At 39.2% G+C, this 23,354-nt stretch overlaps 1 long non-coding RNA gene across 1 annotated transcript in view; it reads right to left on the bottom strand.

Annotated features, from left to right (window-relative positions):
- The window catches only part of LOC144791032 (uncharacterized), a 222,079-nt gene that overhangs the window by 174,294 nt on the left and 24,431 nt on the right, over positions 1–23,354 (bottom strand). The window lies entirely within an intron of this gene.

Genomic DNA, 23,354 nt, shown 5'->3' with positions numbered 1-23,354 from the left:
CAGAAGGACTTCACTCACTGATAAAGTATAATAAGGTGGACAGACAGAATAACAAATGAAAAATATAGAATGGACATAATATCGAGTGAAAAATATAGAATGGACAGAATATAGTGGTTAAAAATATCGAATTGAAGGTAAGTAATATCGAATTTTAAAATATAGAAAGTCAAAATATTGAAGTAAGTAATATCGATTTTTAAAATATAGAATGTCAAAATATCGAAGTAAGTAATATTGATTTTTAAAATATAGAAAATCAAAATATCGAAGTATATAATATAGGTATTTAAATATATCGAATTTTTAATAATATCAAAAAATTTATAAGTGTTTTTTTATGTTATTTAATTTTTGTGTAATCTAATTCTGTAGCGGGTTGTGGGTTTATGGGGGAATAGGGTGGGAAGTAATTTAATTGTAATTAATTAAAAATGTTAATTTATTTATTGGTATTTATTTTGAATTAATTGTTAATTAATTTTTAATTGGTAATTAATTAATTTTTAATTGGTAATTAATTTTTAATTGGTAATGTATTTTTAATTAATTAATTGATAATTGTGTTTATTGTATTAATTTATTTTCCGTAGCGGGTTGTGGGTTTAGTGGGGAATAGGGTGGGAAGTAATTTAATTGTAATTAAGTATGTTAATATTTTAATTGGTATTTATTTTTAATGAATTGTTAATTATTTTTTAATTGGTAATTTATTAGTTTTTAATTGGTAATTAATGTTTATTAATTGATTAGTTGATAATTATATTAATTTAATTAATTTATTTTTTGTAGTGGGTTGTGGGTTTATAGGGGAATAGGGTGGGAAGTAATTGAATTGTAATTAATTAAATAGGTAATTTGTTTATTGGTATTCAGTTTGAATTGTTAATTAATTATTAATTAATTAATTTTTAGTTGGTAATTTATTTGTATTAATTGATTATTTGATAATTAAGTTAATTTTATTAATTTATTTTCTGTAGTGGGTTGTGGGTTTATAGGGGAATAGGGGGGGAAGTAATTTAATTGTAATTAAGTAAATCATTGTTATTTATTAATTGGTATTTATTTTTAATGTATTAATTAATTGGTAATTAATTTGTATACATAGGTAATTAATTGTATTTATTAATATTAATTTGTATTTGTAATTGATTAATTATTATATAATATTAAATTGGTAATATATTTTAATTAATATTTTCTTGGTATTGATATTTAATACATTTTTATTAATACATTATGGCCCAGATGTAGGTAATAGCACATTATCGAATGGTAAATACCGAATTTTACCGATTCGGTATTTACAATTCGGTAATTGCTATGTAGCTAAATAATTCGGTAAAAATACTGAATCGGTAATATTCGGTAATTACCGAATCGGTATTTGCCATTGATTCCTATGGGCCTTGAAGCCCATAGGATTCAATAGCAAATACCAATTCGGTAATTACCGAATCGGTAAAATTACCGAATTTACAAGGGGGACAGGGTGTCACTTTGACACACTGTTGCACCCCTGTTTCTGGCTTGTGTGCCATGTGACACACAGACATGCCCTTAGGGCATGTCTGTGTGCCACATGGCACAGGTGTACATGCACAGATGTGCATGTACACTGGAATTCGTTATTTACCATGGAAAAGAATTCCATGGTAAAAACCGATTCGGTAAGGGCCTGTGGCACTGATTACAGTGCCACCTACATCTTGATTTACAGAATCGGTATATTTACCGATTCGGTATTTTACCGATTCTGTAAATTTACCGAATTGGTAAATATACCGATTCTGTAAATAAAATGCCCCCTCCATGCCAATTCCCAAATACCAGTCGGTAACGGCCGAAACCGGCTGTTACCTACCGGTAATTGGCGACCTATATCTGGGCCTAAATCTTTACTTTTCCTACTGTTGTCTCTGGAGTGGGAATAGTAATTTTTACCCCTACGCTATCCAACGCTTTCCCTACTGTAGCATTCACTGGAGTGGGAATAGTAATTTTTAACCTCCCCGCTAGCCAACGCTTTCCCTACTGTTGCACTCACTGGAGTGGGAATAGTAATTTTTACCCCTACCCTATCCAACGCTTTCCCTACTGTTGCACTCTCTGGAGTGGGAATACTAATTTTTACCCCTACACTATCCAACGCTTTCCCTACTGTTGCACTCTCTGGAGTGGGAATAGTAATTTTTACCCTCCCGCTATCCAATGCTTTCCCTACTGTTGCACTCTCTGGAGTGGGAATAGTAATTTTTACCCCCCCCTGCTATCCAACACTTTCCCTACTGTTGCATTCACTGGAGTTGGAATAGTAAATTTTACCCCTACGCTATCCAACGCTTTCCCTACTGTTGCACTCTCTGGAGTGGGAATAGTAATTTTTACCCCTACACTATCCAACACTTTCCCTACTGTTGCACTCTCTGGAGTGGGAATAGTAGTTTTACCCCTACGCTATCCAACTCTTTCCCTACTGTGGCACTCTCTGGAGTGGGAATAGTAATTTTTACCCTCCCGCTATCCAACGCTTTCCCTACTGTTGCACTCACTGGAGTGGGAATAGTAATTTTTACCCTTCGCTATCCAACGCCTTCCCTACTGTTGCACTCTCTGGAGTGGGAATAGTAATTTTTACCCCTACGCTATCCAATGCGTTCCTTACTGTTGCACTCTCTGGAGTGGGAATAGTAATTTTTACCCCTACGCTATCCAACGCTTTTCCTACTTTTGCACTTTCTGGAGTGGGAATAGTAATGTTTACCCTTCCGCTATCCAATGCTTTCCCTACTGTTGCACTCTCTGGAGTGGGAATAGTAATTTGTACCCCTACGCTATCCAACAATTTCCCTACTGTTGCGCTCTCTGGAGTGGGAATAGTAATTTTTATCCTCCCGCTATCCAACGCTTTCCCTACTGTTGCACTCACTGGAGTGGGAATAGTAATTTTTACCCCTACACTATCCAACGCTTTCCCTACTGTTGCACTCACTGGAGTGGTAATATTACATTTTACCCTTTTCACTATCCTACGGTAAAAATATTGTAATTTGTTTTATTAATATTACGTTTATATATATATATATTCACAGAAAAAACCATAGGTTATAGACCATATATAGTTAGGAATTAGCATTTACAAAACCTTGAAAATTCACTGAAAAAACCATAGGTTATAGACCATATATAGTTAGGAATTAGCATTTAAAAAACCTTATTTTACTCACACAAAACCATTGAAATTCCATATATAGTTAGTTGCACTAACTATATATCGCGCACCCGTAATCCACTGCTGATGATGTCACATATTACATCATTCATGACATGGTCAGTGACATCACTGATGACATCACTGATGACATCTCAAATGACATCACTGATGACAACATCCAGTGATTATGTGTTTCTGTAAAGTTTAAATATGTTTTACATATTGAAGAATGAGTGGATGTATAAGTGTCTGAATGAAGGTTTTAGTAGGTGCGTGATTGACTGTATGAGTGAGTGATTAAATGCGTCTTACTAAATGCACGGGTTAGTGACTAAACTGTCTGAAAGTGTGCATCAGCATGTCTGTTGTTGTGCAAGCTGCTGCATGTGTTGATCAGTAGCTATATAAGTAGCTATATGGGTTATTGATTGGTTGCACAAGTATTTGTATGGGAGACTGAGTGTGTGTATGACTGGCTGGGAGGTGTGTGACTCTGTGCAGATCAATGTGTACTTGTATCAGTGATTCTATAAGAGAGTAAGTATGTGTTAGTATATGTTTTAAAATGTAAGGTACTCTATGTTTAACTGTGTAGATTAGAAAATGGAACTGTGATTGATTCTTTACAGGACTGACTAGGTGTGTGAGTAACTCCATGGATGAGTGGCAGAGTGTGAGTGTCTGTATAGGTGTATGAGTGCATATGATAGTGTTGTAAAGATGAGTGATTGTATGTATGAATGATTGTATGGGTGAATGAGTGAATGTGTGTGTAGACGTAGGAATCAGTGAGTGGGTATGTAGTAACTAGTATTGGTGTGTCAATGGTTTCAAAAATTATACTCTGTATTTAACACTGGGTGTAACAGAGGTTATATTAAAGTGTGAGGAGATGCATTGTATTGTCACATTAATGATATCATCATTGATGTGACCATTGATGTCAAATGAGATATCATCAGTGATGTCATTTGAGATGTCATCAGTGATGTCATCAGTGATGTCACTGACCATGTCATGAATGATGTAATATGTGACATCATCAGCAGTGGATTACGGGTGCGCGATATATAGTTAGTGCAACTAACTATATATGGAATTTCAATGGTTTTGTGTGAGTAAAATAAGGTTTTTTAAATGCTAATTCCTAACTATATATGGTCTATAACCTATGGTTTTTTCAGTGAATTTTCAAGGTTTTGTAAATGCTAATTCCTAACTATATATGGTCTATAACCTATGGTTTTTTCTGTGAATTTCATTGGTTTTTTAACAGCTAATATCTGTAGCTGTAAAATGTATTCTTCTTTAAATCCAAAAATATATTTTATATGTTTATGAATAATTTTTTTTTTTAAATATTTTTTTTTCTTCGTTCCCGCTTCGCGAATCGGGAAGCTTCCCGTTAGCTGACCTTGATGCCGCGAAATAGACCGCGAGCCGGTAAACGTTTCTTTACCGCAACTGCCGCGTTAGAAAACAACATCGTGACGCCTCCCGTCCGCATGACGTTTCGCGTTGTCGCGTGATACGTCATATGACGTGCTACGTTAGCGAACTCGTACGCTTACCGAGTCGCAAAGCACAGGTTTCTGGAAGCAAACCGGGAGGCCCTGCAAAGCGCGTAACGTAAACACAGCAGGTCATGTGACTTGGTAATAACACTTTTCATTGGTTCATTTCACTTTCGGTTTCCTAATGATGTAAGACTAGGTCATATGATCTAAAATGAACACTTTTCATTGGTTGAGAACTATTTTTTTCCCAAATGGTGAAAATCCCTCCTTCTTTCCTCACTCTGACTTTCATCATTGTGAGAGAAAGACCCTTTGTTACCAGTGAGCAATGGCTTCTTTACTAGCTTCAGCTGGTGCTTCCCCACCACCTCCACCACATCCAAGGAAGAGTGGACCACCTGCTAAAGTTATAATTCAGCAAGAAGAGGAAGAAGAGGAACAGGACGACCTAGATAATCTCCCTATTATGGCCAGAAGATCTGTTGTACCGGAAGTAACGGGACCAGAGGGCAGGGAGATGGTGCCAAATATACAAACGAGATTTCGTGAAGTAAAACAAGTCTGCGTACATTGCAGTGGAATCATTTGCTACGCAGAAAGTAGCATCACTCTGATCAACAGAGCTATTAACAATCATGCTCATGTTTGTCCGAAACTCCCCAAACAATAAATTCTTTTTTTTGTTTTCTTCCTCCTGTTGAGCCCTTTACAATGAATCGTTTTCGTTGCCCCCTCCGAAAAAAAAACAAAAAAAATATAAAACTGTTCAGAAAAATTCAAAAAAAGTAAAAAACATGTTCAGAAAAATATTAAAAAAAATATAAAACAACAAAAACAATTTAAAAAAAAGTTCTTTTCAGAACTACCTCCCCGTTATAAAAAAATTGGTACAATATTTGCAACTGTGCCAACCTCTATTTCTCTTAGTTCGCTTCCCAGTTCGCTCCCCGGTACGCGAACCGGAAGCGAACCAAAAAATTTTTTTTATAAAAAAGAACAGTAAGTATAAGGGAAGGAAACAGACAGTTATGTTAAAAGAAAGACAGCTATAGGGGAGTAAACTAGAGATACTATTACCCGTAATCCACTGCTGATGATGTCACATATTACATCATTCATGACATGCTCAGTGACATCATCAGCAGAGGATTGCGGGTAACAGTATCCCTAGTTTATTCCCTATAGCTGTGTTTCTTTTAACATAACTGTCTGTTTCCTTCCCTTATACTTACTGTTCTTTTAAAAAAAATTTTTTTAGATCTGTCAGAAACAGTGAAAGTAATGAAATATAAAAGACTACGTAGAATATGAGCACTGTATGCAACAACTTTGACACTGACAGAAGCCTCACCTTCTCCATGCCTCCTACACAGTTCTACATGTACATCATAAATGCAAACAGAACAGAATTAATTATACATGTTAAATGGTTTATTTTTGCTGTTCTCAGAATGTATCAAATTTCACTAAAACAGTGACTTGAAGGTATTCATCATATAACAGCGGGGAAAAAAAACCACAATCAAAATGATTGTGTTTAAAAAACCCATACATTACAAATCAGAATTCAGAACTCCTTAAAGTTAACTTACTTTCCATGACGGCCAAGGATGTCCTATGAACAGCTTACACTCTGTTGTGCTGTTATTACTTTCAACCCGCCACTTTCTGAAAGAAAACCTCCATCGTTTTCAAAAACATGTTACATACAATAAATGACTTCTCGCTCTCTACCACACGATTCCACAAGGCCAAATCGTGTCAGAGCCATGTATAACTCTTGGATTTCTTGTAAGCCAATCCCGTCTTTTCGCATTTCCGCAACTTTCAGAATTAAAATGTTGAAGATCATTTACACAATCCTGGACTAGTAATATCTTCCCCTTCTTGCTCAATCATGTTCTACATTTCCTATCACACTGATACTGCTTACTATGAAGCAGACTTACACTACCTTTATGACTAGTACAATTATTTAATTCTCTACATCACTTTTAATCACAAAGCAATGTAAAACAGTAGACAGCATTGCAGACTTACATTCCCTCTACTCCATGTTTTGATTCGCTGCTTCAATTAGCTTATAAAAAGAAATAGTTTTTCTGAACTCATTCAAAGTGCACGTATTTCTCAATAACGTCCAGTGTTATGGTAAAAAGTTATGTCTCTGTACTACACTTATCCTCAAGGCCAAATAGTGTAGGAGCCATGAGAACTTCTTGAAATTCCTCAGAGCACATCCCGAGATTCTTTCCCTAAAATTTTGGTTTTAAAAACACCAGGTAAGAGTTTTTAAGGTCATATGGCAATTTTTTTTTGAAAATTAAAACAGAATCATTGCAGAATGACCAGCCATTTCTACACTTTAAATAAGCTGTATAATGTCCTGATGTTATTGAAGGACCATCATGATATATAATTGCTACAGTTACAAAAGTCCTTCCTGATATTGACAACTGTGAAGCCACAAAATTTTTAATTAAAGTTGTCAATTTTGTTCCATCAGGCCTACATCGTTGGAACATTAAAATGACATACTGGCCATATGTTCGTATAAATAAAGTGGACATCATTTCAGATTTACATTGGCTACACTCCATGTTGTGATCAGCTGCTTTTACTAGCTTATTAAAAGAGACTGATTTACTGTCTGGCAAAGTTAAATATATAAATCTTTCTGAGTCTACACTAGTAGTAGCTGATACCCTACAGTTCTCGCAGTCATGCTGCCATTGATAAGAAAGCCCAAACAGGTGATCTACATCTACACCTTCATCATGCAATACATCAAGCATATACATTAAAAACTCCTGACAATCTTGCTGACTATTTTGAGAGAATTGTGTTTGGCCTGAACATCTGTCTAACAGATTTCGAATTTCAGACACACTTTCTATGTTTGTTCTATCAGTGCTACATTTCTCTAACACAGAATTTAACAAACTGCAAAATCTTTGATCCGAATTGACCACAATCTGTTCTTTTAAAGTTTCTAGAGAAAAGACAACATTAACCACTACATTAGCATAGCAGTTGACACCAGAACTGTTTTCAAATTGAAAACCAACAACATCTTCAACAGAATCCTTTTTGTTTCTGCTTATAATTTCAGGTTCATCAACTTTTCGTCTTTTTGCTACAACCTCCCCAGTATTGGTCACATTTCTTCGTTTCCGGCCTACCACACGTTTCTCAAACAAAGGATACTGAGGCAAATGTGGCGCATACTCTCTTCTCAACCTATTGTATTCCTTAACACAATCTAGATCCGCACAAATGTTTGTGACATCACACTCAATCAAGTACAATCCCGATAAAGTCCTAACTCGTGACAATGCCACATATGCCATACCCTCCTTGAACACAGAACTGCCAATATTCACCAATGCACAGTCTACACTTAAACCTTGCGATTTATGGATTGTCACCGCATATGCCAAGCAAACAGGAAACTGCTTACGACGAACATATAAGTCTTTTACAAGCAAAAATCTAGCAGAACAACGAGCAATTAGCTGTACTTCCTCAATGCCATCAAATTTAATTTTTAAAAATTCAATTCCATCTCTATTTCTGTATTTCACAAAATCAACAACATTACCCATTGATCCATTTACCAGACCTCTTTCAACATGTAAATTCCTTCTTAAAATTATACGGCAGTTCAAGCACACATTCAGAGTCTTTTCAAAACCCGCAGTTTTAGATATACTCTTCTCTAATGAATCCAATTTTGTTTTCAGATTCTCAGACAAAATAATTGTTGATCCCATATGCTCTACTCTGTCAATAGCTTCCAATTTCACAATCTCTTGCTTTTCTAAATGCAACATTTTGTTGTTGAATTTGGCACATTCTGCAAGAGTTGGCATCAAACATATTCCAGATTTTTTCTCAGTAACTTTCTGAAAAATATTCTCAGGCACAACATCTTCGTCTGGATATAAATTTGTCAGTAATCGTGCATGTAAAGCTTCTTTCCCATGCTCGGTCACTTTTCCAATTCTAACATCTTGTAGAATAGTCTTGTAAACTTCATCCTTTGCCTGACGCATATTTTCATGCAGTTCAGCATAATTGAAGTTTAACCATATATTGACGTTGCCAATACTCCCTAAGCACTTCCTGGTATCTTCATGCGTGAGCATTTTGAACACAGGTTGCCCTTTCACTGGTGTCAGCTGCAGAAGATCTCCAAAAACAATGATGTGTTTGCCACCAAATAACACATCATACTCTGTTTTGAGAACTTCTTGCATTCTCAAATGCACAAAGGCAAGCATGACATTGGAAACCATGCTTACTTCGTCAATGATAAGAAGTTTCATTTTCCTCAAGACTCTTGAAACTTCAAAACAAGCATCTCCAGATAGCTTGTGATATTCTAATTTGTTGTCATGCTCCACTGGCAGCATCAGTAAACGATGTAAAGTAATCCCTTTAATGTTATGTGCTGCCAGTCCAGTTGGAGCGGTGACAACACAAGACAGCGATGACTCTGTCCTTTCCTGCAAATAACATGAAATTGCTTTAATAAGGAAACTTTTTCCAGTTCCCGCTTCTCCACTCACGTACAGTCGGACAGGCTTCAACGACGTACATGAGCACTCTTTCTTATCATGACTTAATCCATGATCAATTTGCATGGTAAGTTCGTCATATATTTTCCTCTGCTCAACGTTGAGTTGTCTTTCCAACTCTTCTAAGTTAACCGCATCCTCCTGAGCATGTGCCATGGCTCTTTCCACTTCATTCATAGCAGTGGCAGCTTCATTTTCGATAAGAGGTCCTCCTAGTGGATCCTGACTCAATGAAGCAGAACTCTGACTGTCCTGAGAACTGTCTCTGGCAATCTCGGCTGCAATCGTTGCTTCCTGCTCAATTTCCACATTCAACATTTCTACATATTTGGAAAAAGCAGGACATTCTATGGTCTCCTTGGCAGCATTGAAAGAGTCTTCGTAACAGAGGAAATCTCCAAGCAGTTCCTCTTCTGCACGCCAAGGCTTAAAAAGTTGCAAAAGTGCTAAATAGAAAAACTCCTTTTTTTCAGGAGATTCGCCACTCAATTTTCGATGGTTTATCAAGTGGCATTTTCTTTGCTTGACCAGACATCCCTCACTTCCTATTACAGCATACACTCCTTTCTCAGTATCTTCTTTGATGTTCCTCTTGAATATGTAATTTTGCAGAACCTCATACAGACAAACATTCTCGAGGTGACTGCTTCGATTTGGATAATATGTATCCAACATGTTGCTCTTCAAAATGTCGGTACTGTTTGGCTCCTTTTCCGCCAAATACTCAATTTCCCGCACAGGTTTCAGAACTCGATTACGCGTTGCAGCAAGACCAACACTCGCCCAAACGATACTCCTGGACTTGGCATAGAGACTTGCTGAAGACAACCGGTCAGAACATTCGTAAGCTCCGATTTCTCGATGCGACAACATCTTCAGACTGAAACTGTACAACTTCTTGCTGAGGCTCTTTTCATGGGAAATGTCCTCCCACATATCCTTCAATTCTGTCTTCTCTTTTTTGGTGATGTAAGATGTCACATACCTAGCCACAGCCATACAGTTATCAGCCACAAACTGTATATCCATGTTAGCATTCCACATGGACAAAATCACCGGGTTGTAGTCGTTGATGTACTTAGACTCTTCGTTCCTCTTCAAATTGTATGTGTTTTTAGGTGATTTCTTCATCACATTATGTCGCAGCGAAGACATCAAACTGTTCACTCTTCCTTTAGAAATCACCGATCGTGGAAAGCCGAAACGACATTTGGTGTAGAACTTGTCTTTGTTCCGGAATTTACGACGACAGTACTTTCCACATCGATGGCTTTGGAAACGTAGAACTTTTTCTCTTAGGCTTTTTTTCTCCTTTGCGTTTGGAACAGCACACGTAGAATACTGTTCTATGAAACTCATCACTGAGTCGTCTGCATCCGTTCCAAATTTAGGTGCATCCTTGATCCACAGCAACATATGTATATGAGGAGCACCTCTTGCTTGGTACTCCTTCCTCCAGAAGAAATCCAACACCTCTCCAAGAGGTGGATTCTTCTTATTCATGATGAAAGACATCATACCTTCAAATCTATGATTGAAGTACCTACATACATTGACTGGATCCAAAGAGCACAGTTTTCCGGGTGTCTTGAATTCGATGTTTTCTACGTTAGCATTTGCCTCTCGTAGAAATTCAAGTAAGTCTTCCCAGCCATACTCAGCACAGCTCAAAGTGAGGAACCATGTGGGAGTTCCTAAGTTCCTCAGCATACATTTTAAATCACCATGACGACGGTACCAGTACTCATTAGTACCACGCTGACACGCCATGAGATTAATCAGGTGAGAATCCAAAATACTGTCTTGGACATTGACTTTATCCATAAAGTCACTTGCCGAGATGTTTTGCATGTGTATACCACTTTTCAAGATGTGGTTCACTGCATATGACAGTCCAGACAGATCGCTTTCAAACAGGAGATGAAACAAATAAGGAATGCATTGTCGAAACCTAGGATCTCCTGCATACAATCGCAAAGTCCGGTATTCAGAAGCAGGAATTTGATGAGGTCGCTCATCATATCTTCCTCCCTGACCTGTTGGAAAAAGCTGTGGGAAACACCGAGCTTCCAAACTTTCCTCCCAAACACTAATGGGACTCCCTTTCGCTTGTTTCATTTGAAACAACTCAATAGCATTCCCCATGACTTCCTTGGAATGCAAAGGATGAACACTATAATGTTCATATATTTCTTCACTAGTACAGGGTTCTACTTTCTCAATTTGACCAGCACACAAATCGCTATCCTCTTCCTCACTTACTTCCTCTTCTGCAACATATACATTTTTATAGTATTTATTATATTTTTTCAAATACAATGTTGCCCTTTTGACTTTCCTAACATCTACTAAATCTTGCCATATTTTCTTATTCTTTGTCGGAACCCCATTAACTAAGATAACCAGAGGTTCCTCTTCCACTTTTTCTACTCCAATTGTGTTAATGTTTTTCTTCAAATCTAGAGGCAAATAAACAACTCTTCCCTTTAATCCTCTCTGTAAATCTGATGGAGGCAATTTCCCTGTCTTTGGCTCCATTCTTACAATAGCCTGAAAGGGATGGATACTTTGAATCAAAATAGATTCATAAGTATTTAAATCCTTCAATTCAGAAGGAATTTCAACCAATTCCAGATTATTATGAACTGCTCTAGCAGGCATCTGGTTTTGATTTAATTTGTTACAACAATAAGTACACACACGTTGATCCAATCCCAAATCAAAACAATTTTCTACCATCAAGTATGTTGTAAAATCCTTCCATTCACTATTATTTTCCCTTTCACTTTTTCCATATAAATCCACTAACTTAGTCTGATTCTTATAATAAGTGCGTCGACAACACACACAAGTGAAATTTGGCCTCTCACTTGATTTCACCTCAAACGTCGCAATTTCCCTCTGGAAATTATCTGTACTGGAAACCTGTACACTATCTTCCACATTACTCTCTTCTTCTTGGTCAATTTCAACATTCTCCTCTTTACTTCCAAAGTAACAAAACTCAATTTCTTCACATATATTCTTCACATCTATTTCAGAACCATGCAAAAGAGCAGCGCATAATTGTTTTAGCATAATTGCTGGACTCTTAGCATAATACAACATTCTAACTAATTTCCTCACTTTATTATGATGCACTGCTAGCATCCTGAAATGATGAAAAACACTCTGGCATACTCTCCTGGAAAGACAAGCCAGTGAATGACCATGCAAACCTATCACTTCTCTCACTCTGCAAGGATCTAATTCTTGCAACAACTTCATTTTCTGCTTCAAACTTTTCTTACTAAATGACCGTATAAAATCACAAAGCAAATTGATGGAATCCTGTCGTACACTGCAAATACTACTACACTTCCAGGTGTACACAGGACCCTTAGGACGTCTCCCTAAAACCTCATTACCTAACACCTCTTCTATCTCTGTTCTCACAAGTTTTTCTTTTTCAACTGGACAACCATCTTTCACTTCATAAGCTCGACCACTGGTGTCAACTGCATGCACCAAATCATTATCCTGGAAATAACTCTCCTCATTAAAAAATGCCTCAGAGCTTGAACTATGCATCCATTCTCCAGAAAAAACTTCACAAAAATTACTACGATTAACTATTCTCTTCCATCTACTATTTCTTTTGAAATCATAAATTACCTTGTTTAGCTTCCTAATTCTATTGATTGTCAAAATAAATAACTTACGTTTAATTTCAAATGCCTGATCAATAACTTTCTCAACTATTTTTTTTCTCTTATAAAAAACCACTTTCTGCTGACCTTTCTTAATATTTTTTAACAAATTCCCAATTATCCTGTTGCGGAACATTCGTTTACGAATATCCCTAAACTGTTGTTTCCTTCTACTTTCATGCATAGAGTTATCTCTTACTCTAGCAGTAACATTTCTCATTGGCCTTTCCTTACCATTTGAATTCATTCTCCTTTTCTGGAGTGAAACATTTTCTGTAGTAATATTTTTTTTACTACACATATTTCTTATGACTGTTTTTCGACTCTTACCCGGTGCTTTCTTGGTGACTTGACAAATCTTTTTGTTAGAGGACTGCTGCAATATTCCATGCTCCTGCTGTCTTTGACGTTTTCCAGCCTTTCTTACTCTTTCTTTGCTAGGCATCCTAAAATCTTGAAATAATCTGCAGTTGAATCTGTGGTAAAATATAATAAAAAATGTTATTAACCACTATTACCCAACAGTAAATTAATAACAGTCATCAAAAACTTAACACACTACTTAAGTATATAATATACTGAAGCCTATCTCCAATTTTTCACTGAACAGGACTCATCTCTTCTTAACCTTGGATAAACCTCACCTACTCTGTGTCCCCTGCACATAATTAAATGTAAAGGGGCAGATTTATATTAACTAGCACATCCCCAGGGATGCACCAGTTAACGTGCACCGCTGCTCTGCCACCCACGGTGTGCCGCATTTACAATCAGATAGGACAAAGCTACATCAAAACCCTGTGCCTGCTTGAAGCAGGCATAGATCTTGACGCAGGTAGGCTGAAAGCTAAAGCAACAACTAAGTGTCGTGTGCAGAAGTTACAAAAAAGGAAAAATGGCGTTTAAACCAGTAATGAGACCATGCTAACGTAATACAGAGTAAAAATATCCAGGATCTACATCAGTTTGGGGTTCACGAACCTGGCAGGTACAAGGCACTGAGGCTTTCCACCGTGCATGTCTCATCCCAAAACATATGTTGTTTGTGAATGAAACAATTTCCCAGACCAAATGCTTTGGATTGGCTACTTCTAAAAAATTAAACACCCCTACTATCCCGGAGTTAGAGGAATACGATGGTTGGAGTAATTTTACTCGTTGTCTATTAAAGATTTACAGGCCCTACTCCGTAATTCTTCCTTTAACATTTCCAGTATAAATCCAAAAGGTTGACTGCTTTGGCAACGTGCCTTATCCACGGTTTAATAACGCTGCCTTTTGCTTTATATAAGTTTTCAAATTGTATGAAATATATACCAATAGGTCGTTATTAACCTTTAGGTAGTGGTTTTCTTCATCAAGTCTGGTCGCTTCCATACACATACAGATTTTCAAAGATGATCAAGAACTTTATCTGAATGGAGAGGAATGCACTGAGACGCCAGATCATTCACTAATGTGTAGGCACAGACAGTTACACGGTTCATGCAACAAACACCGACCAAATATGGCTTGCGTGTTGCAAGGCACGCCAGTTCCTGCTATCATCCCCACGTTCAAGTTCTTGGAAAATGGTAGTTATTTGATGCTCAATAATGAAGATTGTTCTGGGTTAATTAAAAGTATTCATTTTATCGTAACAGTAAATGAACGGGTTATTTGCTGCAGAAATGTTCTATTTCCTCCCACACATGAACATAGGGAGTTTTCAATCTGGCCACAAATACCAACCTTGGGAGCACATTTCAACAGCATGGCAAGAATAAGAGCTCTTTTGTCTCAGAGAGAGGTGGCCTTGAGTTCGGCCCGTGAAACTTTCGTGCTTCACATAGCGAACACCCGTACAGAGGTGCAGACCCTTTTAAATACAGATTCGACTTTGCATTTCAGCAAGATTACCCATTCATTTCCATGCAGCAGGAGGCCCATAGGAATGAAGGTGCAATTTGCGATTAGCAATTACCTCATCGCAAATTACGAATTTTTCCGACGGTGCAGGGGTATCTCAAGAACACCCTGCTGCACCCCTGAAAAAAAAATTTGGGGTCATATGGCGCACATAAATTTTGAAAACATTCCTTTACCTCAAAAACGATTTTCAACTCATAATTTGAAAACACTGCACATGGGGAAATGACTTAAAATGTCCTTAAGACACATAAAAGCATTTTTTGATTGCCTTTGCAGCATGTTTCAGTCACCTTTAACATGCCTATGTAACGGAAACATTCAAAATCTAAATTTGCCATGCACAGGTGGGAGCATATTTACAAGCAATTTGCTCCACAGACAAACTTCTTACATTGAAATGGGAAAAATAACATCAGAGACTCTCAATTACCTTATAAAGAAGCAGACACCATTATGTCCTTCTCATCAATATTAAAACCATTGCTTTTTCTCAAAAACGATTTACAAGTCATAATTTGAAAACACTCTACAGCTCCTATGCACATAAAAACCCTGTCAGTACTAATACTTCACATTTTCTCCAATTACAATTTCTCAAAGAAACAAAATCTATTTGTGAAACACTTGAGACAAAGCAACATTTGAAAAACACAACTTTCTTCATAATTTTCTCCTTAAAGCACACTATTTTCTATCTAAATTAAAGAAATTTTTTCTCACCTTAGCAAATACTTTGAGTTTCAAAACAGTCTCAGAAACACACCAATTTGTCTTCAGCAGAGCAAAAGGTATGCACTCCAGAGTCTGCAGCTATCAAAAGCACAGAAATGCTGTAATTCCTCACACAGATCTCTCATGTCACCCAATCAAAACTCTTCCCTCACTTTTTTTCAAAGCAAAACCCTTCCCCCCTCTGCCCCCTCTCTGCTTTTTCTGCATAGCAACCACCTCTTGCAAGACCTCTCACACAACAATGTTGCAATTGAACTCTGAACTCTCAGTGCACCTGCATATCCAAAGCATTCTTTCATTTAATGATTTTTTCTTCGCCACTCAAAATACATCTTTCAACGAACTCATCCATGCACACTAACTTTCTGTTTTCAGCAATCAAAATCCACCAATCACTCTTACTGCTTCATTAACACAGAAACTCCTCAGTTTTTTTTCATTTTACACTCTCATTTTTTCAACTGCCATTTCATTGCCACACTTCATCTGACTGCAGGAGAACCTTCTCTCGCCATGTTTTCTGTCTGGATTGTTGGACATAGCTACATCTATTGGGCTCAAAGGTACGCTGAAAACAGGAATTTACCTAACCTCAATTTACAAGATGTGGAAATTAAGTGGTTTGGCCACAGAGGATTAAAATGTCACCAATTGATACCATTGGTGAAAACCTTTATGCATTTGCCAAAACCTGACCTGTTAATTGTGCACTGTGGAGGTAATGATTTGGGCACTTTGACTGGGGTAGGTCTGGAAATGCTTTTAAAGGACACCTTTGAGCAATTGATGGCACTTTTTCCTCAGACTGCCTTGGTATATTCAAATATATGCCAAAGACAGAAATGGAGGTGGTCGAACCAATTTTGTCCACAAATTGAGAAATCGAGGAAGCATGTAAACAAATCTGTTTCAGCTTACATGAGAGACCATGGAATGGGCTCCCTGTACAACAATAACTTGCGTTACTACATGCAAGATATCTACAGAGGAGATGGAGTTCACTTCTCAGATGAGGGCAACAGAGTTTTCACTCTGAATTTAAGAATGTGCATTGGTACCTACTTATAAGTACCTAAATGTACCATAAACCCAAAAGCTCTTCTCAGAGCTACCCTACATCTGATCACTCACAATTATTATTGTACTCTAACTTTTTTCACTAATTTTCAAGAAAGTACGCTCCCCAGAACGCTTCCCGGTTCGCGAACCGAGCGCACTCCACGCAAAAAAACTAAAAAAACGGTATATATTTTTTTGCCCTGCGAGAACCTTTCAAAGCCTCCACATCAAACCTAGGGGGTCAGGGACGATCTACTATGCCCCCTTATGGTCATTTGCCCCTTCGCTTTGGCCTCCTCTTGTCTCTCGATCCTACCGAGAGACAAGATGGCGGCCGCTACGGACTGTTTGGAATGTTTACAGACGCCGAAAAACCAATCAGCTTCGCAAACCTCCGTAACGCGAAAAGTACGCGAAGCGGAGCGCTGTTACAGATATATATCTTTTTTTGAACGTTAATTTCTCAAAATCCACTGGAGCACATATATTGAGACCTAGCAAAGGCACATCGGGCTACCAGTCCCTACAATTTTGCCAAGTTTCGTGCAAATCCATTCAGCCGTTCGATTATTATTATCATTTGCCCCTTCGCTTTCGCCTCCTCTTGTCTCTCGATCCTACCGAGAGACAAGATGGCGGCCGCTACGGACTGTTTGGAATGTTGACAGACGCCGGAGAACCAATCAGCTTCGCTTCACAAAGCTCCGTTGCGCGAAAAGTCCGCGAACCAGACCGCTGCCTGGTCCGCGCTTACAGATATATATCTTTTTTTAAACGTTAATTTCTCAAAATCCACTGGAGCACATATATTGAGACCTACAAAAGGCACATCGGGCTACCAGTCCCTACAATTTTGCCAAGTTTCGTGCAAATCCATTCAGCCGTTCGGGCTAAAAGTGAGGCCAACCGCCCTATGGAAATTAACATGGGAAAAACGCGTTTTGGGACCCCCCTTTTTTCTCGGCCCCCCCTTGACGAACCCCCCCCAAATTTTCAAAGGCTGCTCAGAAACAAAATGTGCCATTTTCCTGAAAATTTCAGCCAATTCCGTCCACAAACGGCAAAGTTATTAGACATAGAATTTTCAAAAAACCCATAGAGAAAAAATCCTAACTATATATACCTACTGGCGACCGCCAGTAGGTAATATATGTATTAACAAATCAATTTGTATGTTTTTTTTTACTTACATTAATTATTTATTAATTTTAAGGTTATTTAAGTATTTTAAGTATGTTTAAGTTAATTATATTTATTATTTCATAATTTTTAATTATTTAAAGCATTTAAAAAAATTCGATATTTTGACTAACTATATTTTTTACATCGATATTTTTGATTCGATATTTTTGTACTTACCTGTTTGAAGATAGGAGTTCGATATTTTTGTATTCTATGTTTTTACCTCGATATTCTTGTAGTTCTATATTTTTGACATCGATATTGTTTCAGTGATCCGTATTATAACAATGCTGGTGCGTTACACAGCTTTTTTCCATTTGTCACCTTCTTTGATGCAAATGAGTTGGGAATGCCCACTGTAAGTCTGGTTTGGTGTAAATTGTAGAATGTCTGACCTTGTCAAGTCGGACCAGAATTAGAGGTAGGGGTAATGATTCTTAATAGTTGCTTTGTTTACTGCCCTATGGTCCATACTGATCCATAATTCCCCATTTTTCTGGGCACAAAGAAGAGGGGGAATGAAACTGGTGAATTGGAATGCCGATAAAACTCAGGACCAATACCTCCTCCACCTATTTTATTTAGATATGCTGTCACTGGTTCTGTAAAGGTGTAAACCCTTCTATCTGGGATCGTGGCTCCAGAAGTAAGGTCTCTTCTACAATCAAATGTGTGGTGTGTTGGTAATTGCTTAGCCCTTTGTTGATCAAGCATCTTGTGGAAATCCCCATAGTGAATTGTCATCTGAGGCACGGCTGAATTATTTGTCACTGCGCAGTGTAATGGTGCAGGTAAGTCAAAGACATCTGGATAACAGGACGCTTTACAAAAGTGTGAGTCCAAAGTAGCTATCCTAAGCATCCAATCAGTTTTCAGATTGCGAGATTGTAAATAGGAAATCCCTATCACCCCAAGGGTTGGGGCATCTATGAGGTCAAGATTACCTCTTCCATATGGCCATTGGCACAAACTACATTCAAAGGTTTGGTTTGAAACCTAATCACACTAGAAGATAACTCTGAGCCTTCCACAGCTCATTCTTGCTCAGGTTCTTTCTTTGGGACCTTCACAAGTCCTAGCCTGTCAGCTAAGGAATAGAGTGTCTTTCTTTGTTGAACGGTTAATACAATAGCAATAGTGAACTGTAAGGTCAGGTGGTGCGGTATCCTCAACACCGTGTGAGCCAGGTGAGAAACCTGTACATGGTTACTTCCAGGGAGATGGTCTCTTACCTTGCCAAGAGTACTAGATTTCCTGTTCCTGGTCTGTACCTACCACTCCTGCAACAGTTTTCCCTTTTTTGGGTCTTGCCATTCAGTCTTTTGCATGATGTTCTGACTTCCCACAGTATAATTGTTAGCAAAAACAATGGCTCCTGTGGACTAGTGGCAACGTACTTTTGATAAAATGATGCTCAATGACAATACAATGGGTTATTGTGATGTCAAAAGGAAAGAAAGCCCAACACACTTTAAATTTGTAATTCAACAGTTATTTATATAGTTTTTTAAACAAAAATATACACCGGATATTGAAACAATAGTTGAACAGTAGTGAGTGGTGTTCCAGTGAAAAATTGGAACCTTAAAACAGTGGTGACATATTTCTGACATATGTACACGGTTTTCTATGTATCATAAAAAAGAACATTGCAGAATATATAGTGTAACAACCTCACTTTATAAGTGATAGGTGCTGGTTTTTAATAGTTTGCTTTTGTAAACAGTCAACGGCGTTTCAACCCTTTGTGCAATGTAGGGTCTCTTCAGGACCTAGGAGTATAGGGACACCTGAAGGATCTCTATGCGCAGCCTTGTGTGAAGGGTGTGTCACCTTGAGTGTATTGAAGGAATCAATACTCATATGGGACCCAGCCGGGTGCCCATGAGTAGAGGTAGGCTGGCAAAGTTCTGAATAGCACAACAGGTAAGTATCCGATACGGGTATTAGATCAGGAAAGCAAGGGGTATGTGCAGTCCTGGCGCGTACTCCAGACGGTGTGTCTGCGTACTGGAAGTGCAGGCTTCCTAATTGTATTCTGAAACACAATGGTACAGTTTGGCACCAGGTGCAGCTGCTCCGTCTCCCTGAAAACTAATATCACTTGCATCCGGTGGGGAGATCTTACTCGATCCTAATTCTGTGTTGGCCTGCACCTCGGCCGCTTCTTAGCAGAACAGCATGTGTCTGTTGGCTCGGTTCAATGACCACAGTATAGGCATATGTTTTGTTTGAGCCTTCATTCTTTTTTCTTCTGCTGCAAGAGGTGTCTTAACCCCCCTAATCTGCATGAGTTCTACATCTGATGTTTTTCCATCAGATTATGTTTGTTCTGTCTTCAGGACAACCACTCTAGTATCACTGTAGCATCTTTCATGTTTACAATCTCCTAACACTTCGTCCAATTTTACCCACCAAGTCAATAAACTCAGTGCAGTCTTCAGGTAGGTCTACTCTATGGGATAGGGAGACTTTGAGGTCATCCCACAACCGGCTGTACAATGTGAGGTTCTCTAACCCTCGGGCTGTGTGTTTCAGCCACTAGAAGACTAAACTGGATTATATAAGTGAGAAAAAACTGTAGAGCCCTGCCTTAAATTAAGTAACTCATGGTCGCTAGATTGCACAAACACATATTTGGCAAATAACTTTTGTCATGGCATTTTTGAAAGCAGAGAAGATATACAACACTGGATCATTGCTTTCAATTATGAGTATAGACCAGGCGGCAGCCACACCACCTTAATACGAGATGATAAAGGCCACCTTCGTAGCATGATATGGAACAACATGGAGCTTACACAAGTGTAAATGGCATTGTCCTGTGAAGACATCAAATTTGTGAAATTGTTCAGGAATGTCCAATTGAAGAGGCACAGGAATGGTAATAGTGATATTTAATGGCGGTGACTGTGCACTGTGAGGATCTCTGGGTGTGCTTGCTTTACTTAAAAACTTAGCTGTTTGGAGAACGGGATGAGTCTCCCTCGGCATTGTTTCCCCATTGGGGGTGTAGTGGTTTAAATTTCTGAAGTTCCTCCCATAGCTCTGTATTTTCGCCACACAGTTTTTCGATTTCCATTTGGAGGCTTTGTAAAGCTATGGCTACATCTACCACCACTGGCAGTTCCCCTGTTAAGGCCCGGGCCAGATATCAAGGGCTGAAATGTTCATGGGTCTCCATGTCACCCAAAAGGAACTCTGATTATTGTGGCTTGGCGTTCTGTTAAAGTTCAAGGCAGTGCCATTCACCTGAACTCTAGGTGGTTCTGATGGGGCAACACTGGGCCTCCTCTCTACCTGAGAACTAACCTCAGGATCAGATGGGAGACTTTGCACTGGCGATAGTACCTAAAGGAAAGGGGGGAATGGGATTGAAAAGAGAGGAAATTTTGCAGTCGGATCATTTTCACCTGGTCACTGCACTGCTACTTCAGCACTGATCACTGTTCAGCTGTTTCAATCAGCACACCCAAATGTTTTTGATCTACTGCTCAGGGTATTCATAAAATACAGGAGAGCGAATTGACAATACACTTTGTTCGCTCAAATGTTCACATTCCTGGGAGGTTCATTGAACAGTGCGACAACCTGTAAACATAGGTAGTTGATCTGTCCGCTCTTTCATCAAACACTCTTTTGTCACATAATAGGATGAGTCTTGAGTTATGATTCTCTTGCAATAATAGTTAATACCATTACAACCAAAATAATCTTTGTTAATCATTCGTTCTTTGATAACCAGTATTACTCCTTTGCTATGACCAGTATTAGTTCTTTGTTACTCAAAAGTCAAAAGTTCGCAGTTTTAAAATCACGGTTTCTAGTCTTTCTCCATGTGTGGAAAAAAGTCTTTGCATGCAAAATGCGAGTCTCTGTATAACTAGCCATAGCAATTATGGATCTGGCACGCCGCACTATGCGTTTGCATCAAAACGTAATCATATCTTGTTTTCTTTTCTGTTCTTTTGCAGTAAGAGAAGAGGAATGCGAGGGCTGGTGTCCAAAGACATGGATAACCAGTGGGGGGAGCCACTGCTGTGGAGCCTTCATATGAGCCAGCAACTGCAAGTGGAATAGGTAACTAGAGAAACAACGAGGCCAAGTGCCGTCTTGCATGTGGGAGCGGTTTTCATAACCACTTTCCCACATGGCCACCTGAAGTACTTGTGTCCATTGGAGCATGTTCATGAGTGGCTGGGTGAGGTTGGTGTAGCACGTTTGGCAGGCATTCATGAAAGCCACATAAAATCTGACTCAATATTTATTGGGTGCACAGACTTCTATATTGCAGTTCTACCACTGCTACAAGGGTTGTTTACACAAAAAGTGAACTCAAGTATACATTAATCAATCAATCAATCAATCAAACACTTGTAAAATGCGCTACATACCTGTGCGGGTCTCAAGGGGCTGGGGGGCAGGGGGGTCTGCTACTGATCAAAAAGCCAGGTCTTGAGAAGTCTTCTGAAGGCCAGCAGGTCCTGGGTCTGTCGTAGGCCGAAAGGGAGAGTGTTCCAGGTCTTGGCGGCGAGGTAGGAGAAGGATCTGCCGGCGACAGTGGTTTTCTGGGTGCGTGGAACTGTGGGGAGGGCAAGGTTGGCGGAGCGGAGGCTGCGGGTGGGGGTGTAGAAGCTGAGTCGGCGGTTGAGGTATGCTGGTCCAGCGCTGTGTAGGGATTTGTGTGCGTGGATGAGGAGTTTGAAGGTGGTCCTCTATTGCTGACGGGGAGCCAATGCAGGCCTCTGAGCAGGGGTGTGATGTGGCTGCGTTGGGGGGCATCAAGGATCAGTCATGCCGAGGTGTTATGGATGCGCTGTTGCCGTCTTAAGAGCTTGGTTGTTGTTCCCGCGTAGAGGGCGTTCCCGTAGTCCAGTCTGCTGGTGACGAGGGCCTGGGTGACGGTTTTTCTCGTGTTGGAGGGGATCCATTTGAAGATCCTGCGAAGCATTCGGAGGGTGTTGAAGCAGGAAGCGTAGACGGCGTTGACCTGCTTGGTCATGGAGAGGGAGGAGTCAAGGATGACCCCCAGGTTGCGTGCGTGGTCAGTGGCTTCTGGGGCTGTTCCTAGCGATGTTGGCCACCAGGAGTCGTCCCAGGCTGAGGGGGTGGGACCGAGGATGAGAACCTCCGTCTTGTCTGAATTCAGCTTCAGCCTGCTGTCCTTCATCCATTCGGCGACAGCCTTAATTCCTCTGTGGAGGTTGGCTTTGGCGGTGTGAGGGTCTTCAGTGAGGGAGATGATCAGCTGGGTAACGTCGGCGTAGGAGATGATGTTGAGGCTATGCTGTCGGGCGACGTGGGCGAGTGGTGCCATGTAGATATTAAACAGCGTCGGGCTGAGGGAAGATCCCTGTAGCACGCCGCAGATGATCTTGGTGGTCTTGGAGCAGAAGGGTAGGAGGTGGACGCTCTGGGTTCTGCCAGAGAGGAAGGATGTGGTCCAAGCCAGGGCCTTCTCTTGGAT

The sequence above is a fragment of the Lissotriton helveticus genome, chromosome 11 (assembly GCF_964261635.1).
Source record: "Lissotriton helveticus chromosome 11, aLisHel1.1, whole genome shotgun sequence".
Lineage (NCBI taxonomy): Eukaryota > Metazoa > Chordata > Amphibia > Caudata > Salamandridae > Lissotriton > Lissotriton helveticus.
This window is presented reverse-complemented; position numbering and strand designations above follow the sequence as displayed.